The sequence below is a fragment of the Tupaia chinensis genome, unplaced genomic scaffold, assembly GCF_000334495.1.
Source record: "Tupaia chinensis unplaced genomic scaffold, TupChi_1.0 Scaffold148019_1, whole genome shotgun sequence".
NCBI classification, from domain to species: Eukaryota; Metazoa; Chordata; class Mammalia; order Scandentia; family Tupaiidae; genus Tupaia; species Tupaia belangeri.
Genome location: NW_006207869.1, coordinates 1,130,397 through 1,140,312, shown reverse-complemented (window position 1 = coordinate 1,140,312; position 9,916 = coordinate 1,130,397).

Genomic DNA, 9,916 nt, shown 5'->3' with positions numbered 1-9,916 from the left:
AAAAAGATGTAATAAGAGATATCTATGTTTTGTGTACAAGTATTCATAATGTATAGATAAAAAGAAGTTATTATTAAAAAATTAAAGTCCATGAACAATTCTAATGTCTCTTGCATCAGCAATTTCATAGTCACAAATTTTATGAATAAAAAAACTTTCTTGCACATTCACTTTAAATGGAAAAAAAGGGGAGAAAACAGGCTCAATAATAGGGGGCAAAAAATAAGATTTAGTACATATATCTAATGAAATACTATGTAGTCACAAAAATCATGATGATAGGGGCCAGTAGATGGCCCGGTGGTTAAAGTGCTGGATTCCCACATGACTGACCATGGCTAGGGTCCTGGATCCGGCAGCTTAACAATTATGCTGGGTCTATGTGTGTACATGCCCAAAACATCAAGAGGAGAATAGAAGAGAAGGGATTGTATTGTGACCATCACCCCTAGGGGGTGCTTTCTCACTTTCTTTCTCTCTGTGTCTTTCTGGCAGGCATACATGCATGATAATGTAAAAATATTTAATGATATGATTAAGTAATGAAAGCAGTTTGGTAGAGTGTTATGCATCATATTATAGCACTCTGGTATTCTGGTAGAAACAATGAATAATGCATATGTACAATTGTGGAAAGATATTCACTAAAATAACTGGCAATTTCTGGACAGTAAAAATATAAATGATCTCTCTTTTTGATTCTTTATATTTTCTAAAAGGAGAAAGATATGTTATTTGTCTAAACAAAAATTTTAAGATCAGGAACAAAAGAATAAACACATTATTAACAAACAAATACAGGAAAGACACAAACCAAAATGTTGGTGATAGCTATCCTTAGACAATGAATTGTGAATGTTTTTATCTGCTCCTTTTGTTTCTGTTGTCACTATTTTCCATAACAAATATAAATTTGCTTTGTAATATAGGTGTGAATAGTCTGCATTCCTCTGGCTCAGTAGCCTAAGTTTAGCAACCCATGGTAAGTATAAAAATAGTGAGGACTTACTACAAGATCTTAGAAAGACTATATTTAGAGGAAATCAATGACCATATGAAGACACCTTTAACCACTTGCCTTAGAACTAAGTCTTCCCTGGAATCTCAAATTACAGAAAAATAGTTTTCCTTTTCTGTGACTTCAGCTTGTTAAGTAACTGCTCACTTACCGATGACTAATTTGGTATTATGTTGGGAGAAGAACTGATGGAGTAGGATGCAAAGGGTGGGAGCTAAAAAGAAAAGCAGACACAGATCTCGACCTTGAAGAGGTTATCATTTGAGGCAAGCTCTGACTGCAATAATGACTTGGTTTATGTGTGTTGTTTATGAAAATTAGTTCTATTAGGAGAGTATAATTAGATAGCATTTCAAAATAACAAATAAGAAAGGGCATGTAAAAATAATACAGACAAGGGACAGAGAAAAGAGGAAATCTCCAAAGCTGTATGTTATCTTGAATATGTTCACTATACTACTAAATCAGTTGTAAGAGGGTCAACAGACTTTAGTAGACTTAATGAATCACCCAAAACAATAGGAGATGGGACATGGTTAGGTTCAGAGTTAGAGACAATATGCCGAGACTCACACTAATGTGAACTTGATATTATCCTCTCTAAAGCAAACTTTAGTGAGCAACTGCTTTTATTGTTTTCAATCTGAAGATCCGAGGTCGCATCAGCCAGTACTTACGTCACAGACTAATCTCCGTAAAATTTTCATTTTAATTTGAGTAACTGAAAAGAAAATCCTAAAACAATATTAAATGTATTTCAGAATTCTGGGAATTGATTAGTTTATACAATAATATTTTGCTGAGTGACTTTGTGAGTCTGAGGAACAAAGGAGGCCATTGTAGTAGGAATTGGGTGAGAAAAATAATAGAATCTAATGTGGAAAGTGGGGAATATAGAATTTGGCTCTCACATTGACTAGACTGGAAAGTTATTGGAGTGTAATAAGCAGAAGAATTATTTTATCTCACAATTTAAATTTTAAGAGGCTCAATCTGGCCTTTTTACCATGAGTAGACAGTAAAAGGTCCATGTTCAGGGACAAAGGTGGTGGTAAAGAATTCAGTTTGGATGCTCTTATAAAATTATGGGCAAAAATGATGACAGTAGGTAGAATGAAGCAGTTAGAATTTGGGTGTTTTTTGCCAAGATTTTCTGGTAGATGTAACGTATTAGAAAAGAGTCAAAGGTGACTATCAGGATTTTGGTCTAAACAATTGTATACTTGGATCTACTATGTATTCTCCTCTTGGGCTAGAGAGAAAGAAGTTTCCATGACTTCTAAACTAGAGACTTCAGAGATATTTCCAGCATATGTATGGGGTTGCTTCAGAGTACTATTCTTTCCTTGTTCTGGCTGGCCCTCCTTCAGTCATATCCTCTCCCATGGGGTGAAGACAGGGAGATGTAGCCACACAGAACCCACTCTCTTTCTAGAACATGATCCATCTCATGTTCATGACAGAATTTTCTGCCCTAAGCCTACCTTTAGGGTTCTTGAGGGCCTCTTCCTAGGATCTATCTTCCTAAAGCAAACCACATCCACTATGTGCCCACATAAGTCACTGGAGAGCTGTCAGGAGGGTGTTGGATATAGTTGTCTATGTGGGCTGGAGTGTTCACACAAGTACCTACAGGACCCTGTAAGGTACATAAAAATGTGGGGATGAGAAAAAAAGGAAGCAGAATAAATATCAGAGGCTTAGGCAGGGGTTCGCTCTCCCCATGTCACCAGCTTGGATCTTAGGAGAGGAGAATTCTAATTCAATTCCAGCCTTTCAAGTCATTATAAATGTATGTTTGCCAAGGTAGAGATAGAATTAAATTTTTTTAAGTGTGCTGGCTTGATTTAACAATAAAATTGTGCCACATATACATATAGCAAAATTTACAAATAGAATTAATATAGTGTCTGTGTCTTTAAGACTATTCTTGGATTAGCCCCCTGCTCCATCTGACATTGCTAAGCATCCTTCCTTGGGAAACCCCCTGAACACACAGTCACACCATGTAATGATGGCCTGGCTGCTCTTGTGGCTCCTCGCCAGTCTGTGAGACCCTGGAGGTCAAGAGGAATCTCTTTGACTCTGGAATCTAACCAAATGGTAAGCTAGTACATATATCTCCAAAAATGTTTATGGAGGAAAAAAGGAGGGTAGTGCAGGGAAGAAGAAGGAAAAGAAATGATTGATCTGATTCTCAAAGACCTAGAAGCTCCGATGAGACAATGACAGCATTACCCATAACTAGAGGTCCAGAGGAATAAAAGCTCTGGGTGAAGGTTAGGTGCTAAAGCAATCCAGCAGTGAATGCACACCTTTAATGCTTCCAACTGGGGTGGTTCAATGGTTGAGTGATACTGACCTTGGACAAGTCGGGTCATCTACCTGCTTCCGGCCCTGCATCTGTAAAATGGGGCTAATAATACCTCACAGGGGTGTTGAGAGGATACATGAAATAATATATGCAAAAAACTCTTTTACTTTTTCAGAAGAAAGACACTATATAAACCTAAGGTATTATTATCATTCATTTTAACTTTGGAATAGCATCATCCTGTCATTTTTGATCCCATAATTACAATACATCAGGTAAGCACAGATTTTAAAATCAAGGGAGCACTGTACAATGCATGGAGACATGAAAACTTTGTCACATGAGAACAGCCCTGACAACTTCAAAAGTGCCTTAGGGCTGCATCTATTTCCATATTAATGCAGCCACATACATCATGAAAGAGAAATGCAAACGTGTAGTGTTTGCTAGCCTGCGCTTATTTGAAATACTCAAAAATAGTCTATCTGGGCTCTGTGGGAATGGGCAATACTGCAATGAGAACTCTTTTGATTCAGACAAAGTGAGCATGACTTTTGTTTGAAGCCATGGGCCACCATGATCCATTTGAGCCAAGCAGAGGTCCCCAATTTCAAAGGAAAACTTAAAATTTAGGGATACAGAATCTTTAGCATATTTTTTTAGAGTTTTTTTTGCTATAGGGCAAATGCGCCTGACAGAAAGACAAAGAGAGACAGAGAGACAGAAATTGAGAAATCACCCCCTAGGGGTAAGATCATGCCGTAATCCCTTCTTCCCCATTCTCTTGGGATCTTGGGCACGCCATATCTGCTAAATATTGCCATTTTGATGCTTTTCTCCTCAATGAAAATATTTAAGATAATTTTGATTAGCAAATTAAAAAAAAAAAAAGGTTTTTGTTTGCCATTGTCCTTACTGGGTTCACACATTTCTCTGCAGTGGGGTAAAAGAAAGAGCAGTAGTATCACAATTTTCCTGACCTTGAAAATGCAAAGGTGGGTCAGAGACCCTGTAGTCCTTTGGCTCAGTCAACAAACAACAGTGTCCAGCATAAAACCTGTGGTCTGGCAATGTACAGATTAAAGGAAAATGTTCTTTCAATGCTTCTGTGCACTACTCTTACCCAACGGTGCTTTGTGAGTGCCCAAAGTTATTTTTGGAATCACCATCCATTTAAGAAATGACACTGGAGGAGGCTTCCAGTGCATCGCTCCCTGGTGGAAACCCTGGAGTGTTATGTAGTTTTAATTAACAGTGAGACATCATTGTTTTGGATGAAGACCAAGGTACTGCCCTTTGAGTATCTTTTTGGTGTTCACTACAGAAATTGCACAGTGATTCCACCACGAAGTTCCATAGGCAGGACAAAGACACTGATCTGAAATGTACATGTGCGACGAGGTGAGAGCATTCTTCAAAATCAGTGTTTTCTTTTCTTTTTCTTTTTCTATACACACACACACACACACATGTGCTTTCCAGAGAGAGACAGAGAGACAATGAGAGGGAAAGTGAGAAATTATCCTCAATCCATTCTCCATTCTTTTCTTGGGATTTTGGGCATGTATGTACACATGCCAGCATGATTTTCAAGCTAACGGGTCTGGGACTCCAAAAACAATTGGCCATGTGAGAGTCCAGTGCTATAACTACCACATCACTTGCTGGCCCCAAAATCAGTGTTTTCCCAATGTCTGTTGGGTGTAAGAGTCAGGGTACCTGCCCTGCTCTAGAAATCAAGCCCATAATCCTACACCATTCCCATTTCATCTTTCTCTTCTGTGTCTCATTTCCCGGGGTCAGAGACCCCTTGATCTCAAGGACAACTGGTGGGTGGAGAATGTGAAGCAAGTACCTTGCTGTCAGAACTCCAGTGGTTCAGGACACACATGTTGCTTTTGGCCTGATGAATGGAAAAAAGATATAAATTATTCCACAGCAGATCTACTTGAGTTATGTGTGAAGCAGGAACCATAAGAATGTAATCCCCTAATTTTTTCTCAAACATTCCTGATGGTACAAAATTAAACAACATTTAACTCATTTTGCATTATTTTAAAAGTGAGAATATGGGTCTGTTGATACTAATTTGGATATTTTTATTAATGATCCCAGAGGTAGCTTTTTATTAGAAAATAATGTTAGTCATAGAAATGATTCTTTACTCCTACCCCATATGAGAAGATCAGGGTAAAAATAATCTGATGGTGTAATTTAGCTATTCTCCAATGTTCCAGATGCAAGATCCATTAAACTTACTATGTTTCAGACACTGTGGCAGGAACATTTACAGACACTATTTCATTTCATTCTCACAACCTTGTGGTATGATTTCATTTTTAAGTAAGAAAACTAAGGTGAGGAGTTAGTGAATGGCCCAACTGAGTTTGCAAATTAGGCCTTCTGATGTTCCAGACACTCTCTTCATTATCCATGTACTGTCTAGGACAAATCCCATTCCATTGAAGGATACCCCACTTGAAGGAAATAAGTTTTTCCAGCAACTGGAAGACAAACAGAAAGAAGTAGCAATCAGGGAATAGGCTGAAATCATAACCCAAATATATCTTGACAGCCATGAGACCAGTCCCTGCCCATTAATGACTCTCTCTGAACATAAATCTGGCATCACATGTCTTGGTAAATAATGTAAATACTTTAAAAAAAAAAAGATTTTTCTTTCTTTATTTCAAAAGCGCGACGACAGAGAGAAACAAAGCACCCTCCACAAGGCCCTATGCCATGATCCCCTCACCTCCCAGCTCTCACAGCCAGGCTGGATCATACATGTGACACAGGTACATACTGATTGGCTCAGGAACCAGACCACCATCTTCCGTATGAATCCAGCATCAGCTGAGTCACTGAGCTGGCATATTTTGTCTGTTATTTTTTGAATTTATTTATAGACCTAGTCAGCACCTTTCATCTTACAAATTAGAGCACAGCAGTTACTATGATGACCCCATGATGTCATCTCCTTGCCTCTTAATTAATTATTATTATAATTATTAGAACAGCTAGCCCTTATTTTTCTTTATAGCTTGACAAATGTGTATACATATTCAATCTTTAATTAGTTTTTTTACTTTCTTTTGTGGCAAGAGTTTGTAAAATCTACCCTCTTAGAAAACTTCCCGTAGGCAGACATAGGAAGAAAAATAATGCATGATTAGAAAGTTATCATTTTTTTATTTCACTTATATGTGAAATTTTAAAAGAAAGAAAAGAAAAACAGAATATCTAGAAACAGGGAGTAGAATGAATGGTAGTTACCAAGGATGGGAAAGGGGAGAACCAGGGAGATACAGGGCATAAGACACAAAGTTTGGCACATATACTCTAATGGAATACTACTCAGCCATAATCAAAACAATAAGACCCTGGCTTTTGACAGAAAGTGGATGAATATGTAAGATTTACTGCTGAGTGAAGCAAGCCAGGCTATGAAGGAGAGACATTGTATGTCTCCACTTAATATATACCAACTGTCTGCACTCTGTGGCCGAAACCGAATGACTAGAGGATATAGAAACATAGAAAATTGGGACAAGCAGTTGGCATAATGGCTATGTTGCTGGACTCCCATGTAGTTGACCACGGTTCGAGTCCTGGACCCGGTGGCTTAAAGTCATGCCAGACACATATGCATGCTTGCCCAGCATCCTGAGAGGAGAAGGGATTGCAATGCAGCCATCCCCCAATGAAATGATTTCTTGCTTTCTGTCTCTCTGTCTCTGTCTTTTTGGCGAGCATATGTGCCCTAATAGCAAAAACCTCTCCAAAAAAAAAAAAAAAGAAAAGAAAAAGAAAGAAAGAAAAAGAGAATTAAAATGGTTATAAATACCAGACACAGTGTGAGAAGAGGATGGATGAAGGAGGAGAGACTGAGGAGGGATATTGGGGAGAGAAATGAAGTGGGGGGGGGCATTTGTGGGACAGAGAGATGGATTATTGTCTGTTGAGAATGATGTGGACTGGTGAGAAATGTATACATGTTGGAATATTCACTTTGCAAGCTAACTGACATATGTGATTGAATGTATAAAAGAAATTGAAATTAAAAATATATTTTTAAAAGGATACAAAGCTGGAGCTATGTGACGTGAGCAAGTCTAGAGACCTAAAGCACAGCATGAAGACCATGATATTAGTCAAAAACATTGTACTGTGTGCTGGAAATCCTTAACTTGGGTTTTCTTGAAATAATTTGTGCACAAATTTAACTATAAATAGCACATTATACAATGAAATATCCTAAAACTCCTAACGATATATCTTTTGCCTAAATACTTTATGGAGTTGTCCTTCCCACTATGTCCCTCACCCATTCTCTCTTTTCACATGTTTCTCCATCTCTGTTTCTCTATGTGTGTGCTTCTTTCTTTGTGTCTTTTTTATAAGTTGATTTTTCTTCCTTGAGAGAGAGAGAGAGAAATAGAGACACACAGACATTCAACCCCAGCACACTTCATACCACAGTCCACCCTCAGCATTAGCCAGCCAGAACTACAGGCATGGGTTCTCAGTGTATTTGAGATGTCTGGACACATAAACTCAAGACCTTCCCCTTTGACCTCAGCATTGGGGAAGATTGTGTTTTTGCTGCATCTCTATGGCTGGTCTCCTGTGTCTGTCTTTCTCCTTTTCCTGGCACCACCTTGCCATTTGTCCCTCTGTCTTTCCTGCACAGCCATTCTACTCACATACCCTTTCCCAACTCATAGCCCTCTACTTAATCCAGAGCCCCCAGGGAAGCCTATGATGCTATTAATCTTGTAGCTCTGGAATTTCGGTGAATAAAATTCTCCTTCATTATATAGGTTCATAAGCTCCTAGAGCATGTTCCAATCCTATGAAATATTAATGATATTACATAGAAGTTGTAGGCTAAGGGTATCTTATGCTTAGAGCATTAGGAGACTTTGCCAACTAAACATCAATCAGAAATTAAACAAAGCACTTTAAAATAAATAATAAAAAATCAGAGCGAAAATATTTGACTTTTAAATGTCTTGTCTCAAAAGTGAATTTTGGGGAGAACATTTATTGCTACTTAAAAGAAAATATATATTTTTATTTTTTTTAATTTTTTTGAGAGGTATTTTGCTATAGGGTGCGTGCGCTAGCCAGGCAGACAGAGAGAGACAAGAGAGACAGAAAGTGAGAAATCATCCCCCGGGGGGATGGCCACGCCACAATCTCTTCTCCTCTGTTCTCCTCTCATGATCTTGGGCATGCACGCACACGTGCCCGGCGTGAGTTTTAAGCCACCGGGTCCAGGACGCGAACTGCGGTCAACTACATGGAAGTCCAGTGACATAGCCATTACGCTAACTGCTGGTCCCCCCAAGGAAAATATATTTAAAACCAAGTATGCAGTAAGCTTTCTACTAGGGAGTAAATAGGATGTTTGGGTTATACAGAACAAAACAAAAAATCATGTGGAGGTAAAAAAATAGTTGTAAAGTTAACATTTAGTGATGGTAGTTCTGGTAGACAGTATTTGGTAAACAGTAGGCCATAATCTTCTAGTTCAGAACTCAGTGGAACCAAATGTCTATGAGCACAGCTCACAAAGCCCCCACTGAAGCTCTCAAAATACAAAGGTTTGAACATAATACCAATGCTCTTCTAACAGAGGTTCTGGTTTTATGTGTTTCTTACGTATAAATGTCGATTTAACTTTTACACCCTAATGTTCTGCATTGAACTGTTATATTAAAAGTGGCAATGCTGATAAAGGCAGACAAACTTTTCGGAGTTTTACCTTCACTATTTTTTTTTTTTTTGACTGTGTAAAACGTTTAGCTGCTGTAATATTGCCATTCTGGAAGAGATATCTTACTGGTTCAAGTAGAGCATGATATAGCCTAAAGCTTCTGGTAGATTCAAAACTGTGCAGTCAGTTTCCCAGCTTCAAGCATCGCTTTGCCCAAACAAGCCTTCTGTAACCAGGTGTTCTGACTACTTACAAATTCTCTGAAGTAATCCTCCAAATGATTTTTATGGCCACAGTTTGCCAGAGTCTTCATCAAAATCCACAGTTCTCTGCCATTTACACAGATTCTCTGTCAGATTAAAGTATTTCACATATTTGCCATTTTAAAGGATGGTTGGGAGACCTTGAGGATCCCCCAGACTTTATATTTCAAAAGATTCAGAATTGCCACATATCTACAATATTTTTCTCTTAGGTACATTTCAGAAAATGACAAATTGAGTTCTGAGATTTGGAAAAGTTTCAAGGAAGAAAGAAAAATTACAGGCTGTCAAGCAATTGTTAAGCCATCAGATCAACGAAGACATTCACTGTGGACTGGTCTGAGCTCTGGATTCCTGGGTCAGACAATAACAAATATGATGCTATAAGTGGGCAAGAATAATAGTTCATAGACTGACTCTCCAACTATTCTGAGTTCCCTTTTCATTTGTTACCTTTCCCAGCTTTCCTTGCAGCAAGAGCTAGCCATGTGACATAGTGCTAGGCAATGGGACTTAAGCAGAACTCTGATGGGCATAGTAACAAGGTCTTTCTTAACAGAAATCAATGTAACTTGCATCTGCTTCTTAGGCCTGCCTTG